Source organism: Montipora foliosa, chromosome 2, assembly GCF_036669935.1.
Source record: "Montipora foliosa isolate CH-2021 chromosome 2, ASM3666993v2, whole genome shotgun sequence".
NCBI classification, from domain to species: Eukaryota; Metazoa; Cnidaria; class Anthozoa; order Scleractinia; family Acroporidae; genus Montipora; species Montipora foliosa.
This window is the reverse complement of record NC_090870.1, coordinates 44078510-44083509: the sequence shown is the minus strand read 5'-3', so window position 1 is coordinate 44083509 and position 5000 is coordinate 44078510. Positions and strand designations below refer to the sequence as shown.

Below are 5000 nucleotides of genomic sequence, written 5' to 3'. Positions count from 1 at the left end.
TTAATAAAAGACTGTACAAAAATCATAATAACCCCTTCTCAGGCTTTTCATACAAGTACCTTTTAGCTTTAAACGATCACCGGGTGTGTATTTTTCAACATTTCTCACCCTAAAAACAGCAAAAGATCAAATTAAAAGTTACAAGCTTATTATTTTACAATAGCCGAGAAATGTTGAAAAATGCAAAATAAGCTCTTTTTTGTTCAGAAACGAACGCCAATTAAAGATCAGCGAAAGTGTGTATAACGCAACACGCCATATATTCTGGTAGCTACATCAAAAGCACAACCAGAAAGTGGTGAGAACTGTGAGTGAGAACTGTTGGGCTTGGGTCACGCACAGACAATTCGGTTTTGTATGACACTGATTATTATCAACAAGATGACGCCCACCAAATTTGGCGAAGCAAAATCTACAGACACGTAAATGCGGCTCTTTCCCTTGTACTATTTTATTGTATACGCGATTTGTTGGCGTTCAACTTGTGAGGAGTCGTGTGCTGCTTAGCAAAGTCAAATAATTCTACGATGAAATGATAAATGAAATGGATCATATATGAACTGCGGAGATGAAATCAAGTGAAGCTATGATCCTCGCAGTTATGAACGCAATTTTTGCAATTGCGTAAAGAAGCCTGAAAAATTGAGGACTCCAACGCGGTTTGAACCCGTGACCTCGCGATACTGGTGCGACGCTCTAATCAATTGAGCTATGAAGCCACTGACGTTGGAAACTGGTCATTTGTGGGTTCTAATGTTCCCGTGAGGGAACATTAGATACATATTTAGATATATGGAGACCCAAACAGTCCCCTACCAACCTGGTGTGCTCTTAGGTTGCGGGCAACTGTCTGTTGGTGTTCCAAAAATAATTTTCTTTCTTTATCCCTTCTTTAAACCTCTTATAATGCCATTCAAATTCACGAGTATTCCCACCTTAAGGAGGCTCGAAAGGGTTTCAACACTTAGAAGACTCTCGGTTTAGATCGAATAACACTACAACACTGTATCACGTAACAGTAATGTTATGGTACCATATGAAAGACCGATTATTTCCAAACAAGATGTGATCATTATTGTGATGTAATAAGTTACCTTGGTAACGGGAAAGCCCAGCAAGAACAGCCTATGTTTTGGATTTAGTTGCTCATATCTCAAAAACGAACTCGGTGACCCCCCTTTTTTATTGCTGAAAAGTAATTAGAAGGCCACGAGAAAACTTTCGACAAAGTTCTAAAAAAATTGTTCAGAGGATTCAGAGCTACCTTTAAAAATCACAAAATTAAGATGGCTCTGAATCCACTGGACGGAATTTTTTAAAACTTTGCACTAAGTTTCATCATGCCCTTCTAATTATTTTACAGAAATAAAAAATGGAGGTCACCGAGTTCGTTTTGGGATTTAAGCAACTAAATACAAAATAAAGGGTGTTTTTACAGGGCTTGCCCGTTGCTACCGTGACATATTACGTCACAATAATGACTGTATCTTGTTCAGCAATAATTCGTGTTTCATTTGTACCACAATGTTGCCAATACATGATACAACGTTGTGGTGCCGATCCTTCGAATAAGAGGGTCACCTGGAAGCGTTGGAAGCCCGTGCAAGAAGCGTTTTACAAGATAATCATGTTTGCGTCAAGATTTATTTTTTAAAAAGTAGGGTAACAAAATCTGTTTTTTAAGTTCCCGTTCACTTGTCAAAATAAACATTTCGGTCTTAAATATGTTTTGACCGCAAAAAAATATTGGCGACCATTTGTTCCAGCCATGTGTACATAGTCACAACAAGAGAGTTGATGTTATCTCTTCAAAAGGAAAAAGTACAATCACGGTCCCTCGAAAATTGTGATGATTCTCTACATCTCCTTTCAGAATTTTGCGAATTATTAACAAGGATAGGTGTTGGACTTCTCTGCGGATAACATTTTTCGACTACGGTTGTTTTTTCCGGCGACAAACAACTTACGTATTTTCACCTTCTTACGCAACAAATTTTCATGTTGCAAAAAGTAAAATTTTGCAACATAAAAATTTGTTGCGCATGAAGGGAGTACGCACAACAAACCATCTCAACTTGAAACGCAACATTGTTGCGCGACAAGTTGGAGGGAAAATGTTGCCCGTATTACTGGCCCTTTTGCCGTTATGTTAATACTGGATTGCCATATGGCAATCCATTGGAAAACTGAGTGGAATTTCTCCGTTTTCTTTTCTTTTTCTTTTCCTCCGTGTCGGAAAAAGTCCTTCCTGTCACTGCCCCCGCTAAGTGGTGTCTTTAATTTGTGCGTGGAACCTTCTGCTCTTATCTTTGGTAGGTTTCAGGGAGTAGTAGAATGGCTCGAATGGTGTATAGGTGGATCTTTAAACAAAATATACCCTTATGGTGCTCAAGAATAGATCGTCACTTGGATAAACAAGACAGGCGGTGAAAAATAAATATCTGGAATCTTAAAAGCGACGAGTAATGGTCTTCGACAACAATTGCATCTTTCGCCGTCGCATATCAAAGTGAGCTTTTTTTTCTAACATTTCATTAACTGTGATGTTATGTACAACACTGAAACCAAATTGCAAATTCTGTATAGGTTTAACAAAACTTGAAGGAATCTAACGCCTTGAATGCATCTGTGTTTCCTGAAGTCGCATCTCAGTTGTCTGGCTCTTTACATTTATTTTGTACTCAACTCTGCACAGTCTTCATGTAACAAGAGGCTACAGTTAGCCTAAACTCGGGCCTGAAAAAATACAGTGGTGTATGGTAAATTTAGCACTGAAGAAAAGAATAGAGACATTGCGCTTCTCATGATGTTCGAATGTGTATGTAGTGAATACCTGGATCCGGGTTATCTTCATTATAGGGGGTGACAATGACCACTGGACCATGGAAACGAAGCAAAAATGGTGTATTTATTCCAAAATGGCTAAGCACATTGTTTTTTGCTGATTGATGAGTACTTTTGCTCAGTGTTTGAGATTAGCGATTTTGGTTAGAGAAACCTCCGAAATGACACATCGAAACATCTAGCTTTTGCAGAAAAAATGACAGAGAAGCGATGAAGAGATGTGAAAACATCTTTTCAAGATGACCGACCTTTTGTACAGTGGTGCATGTAATGGTCACTTTGTCACGTGTGCAACACGAGAAGATGTGCACTTTGGTGGTTCAAATATATCTCGACACTTGAAAATACTCCGTTAATTTGTTCGAAGTCTGAGTTGCCCGTTGTTGCGTGTTGTTGGGAGTTGTTGAGAGAAGTGTGAAACTCTCACACTTTTGAGCCAATACTCCCGAATTTCTTTTGATCCATTATCACTGAAGCGTAGCACAACAATGTTGCACCCGTTTGCACAACTCATCCAACATTGTTGGCACCACGCACGCGCATTACAATATGGTCTCCATGGAGATACACGTGCGTAGACTTTAATTTGCCTGAGATGCTATTGCTTGCTTGCACTACTTTAATTTGCTTGCTCTAGGTGCTTTGCTTGCTTGCACTACTTTGCTCGCTTTAGAAGCTTTACTTTCTTACACTTCTTTGCTGGCTTGAGGTGCTTTACTTTCTTACACCACTTTGTTTACTTTAGGTACTTTATGTATCGGTGTATACCAATATTCAATAAGCGATCGGTTTCAAACAACTTTATTCCGTTTGGTAGCAGAAGTGTAGCGCATAATTGAAGCAGTGGTCAGTCAGTACAATATGTAGTATGTCGTATGTAGTTCGAAATCCGATGGCCTTCAGATGCTGTCTTATCACAGTTGTTTCTGTGTCAATTAGTAATTAGGCAATTATCGTTTGTCACGTTATGTGCACGTAATTATGTGAAATTATAATCAATGACGATACACTTTACTTTCTTAAATTACTTTGCTTGCTTTAGGTGCTTTACTTGCTTACACTACTTTGCTTTCTTTCACTGCTTTGCTTGCTTGGACTACTTTGCTTGCTTTAGGTGCTTTGCTTGTTTGAGATGCTTGCTTTCTTACACTACTTTGTTTGTTTTAGGGATTTGATTTATTACACTGTTTTGCTTGCTTGAGGTGTATTACTTCCTTCCACAGTGCCTTACGCTTGCTTGAGGTGCTTTCCAATTTGTTTTATCTAGTTTGACCGGCCTTGCAATATTACTTGGAGAAGGTAGAAAGCGTCTTATTTGTCGTCAATCATAATTAGACCTAAAATTTAAGGTAAAGGGTGGTTGATTCGTGAATTTAAAGATGTACGCTGAACGTGATGTTACTCGAAAGGAATGTGTTTCTTTATTTTCGTCAGAACCTTAGTCGTGTCATGATGAAATTGGACGACCTGATTAAGAAACTTGAAAATGCTTCGTCTTCAGCTTTTTAAATATTAGCGTCACCGAGTACATTTCTTGAAAGCGGGAGCCACGACTGAGCCCATTGCTCCTGCTTAATTCAAGCACTCGCACGGCGTATCTTGAGTAATGGGGAACATTTGTACTTAAAACTGAATAAACCTTGTTTCAAAATAGGTTGAACAGCTTTAGCAAGCATCAAATTGCATTAAATGTGGTTTTGGTTATTTTTGGTCGTAAGTTGTGTCACGTGGCCTATACTATAATTCACCATAGTTTCTGTTTGAATAATCTGACAATTTTTTTTCGGGCTAATTTTGACCTCTATTTAGTGGTCGCCTCTCCCCTTAGGCGGTCGCGGTCACAACTTCGAGAGTCCCAAAGGCCTTCTTTTAGTCTCATCTGTATTTGATGGTCACTTCGTAAAATACAACAAAAATAGCCCGTTACTGAGATAACTGAATTTCTTTTTTATCTTTACAATTAGTTCCCACAAAATCCAAGATGGCGACCAAAAGGATGGTATGAGGGGCAAATTTGAAATTCGAGTTACAAAGTGAAAGCTTCCGTTCTATTCTTGCTATCGTAGATCATAGTTTTATGATGCTTAATAGTCAAAGATTAAGATAAGACATGTTTCGGATGTTCCCCTCAAGTGAGACATAAACCCAAATTTTCG

General features: G+C 38.6%; 1 protein-coding gene across 4 annotated transcripts in view; it reads right to left on the bottom strand.

The window, feature by feature from the left end:
• The window catches only part of LOC137993225 (uncharacterized), a 34671-nt gene that overhangs the window by 21585 nt on the left and 8086 nt on the right, over positions 1–5000 (bottom strand). Inside the window, exon 2 of one of the 4 annotated variants that reach the window (XM_068838942.1) lies at positions 60–109. The exons of the other annotated variants lie outside the window; for them this stretch is intronic. The gene's annotated coding sequence lies outside the window, so the exon portion shown is untranslated. The remainder of the gene's footprint in view (positions 1–59; positions 110–5000) is intronic. 4 annotated transcript variants of the gene reach the window in all.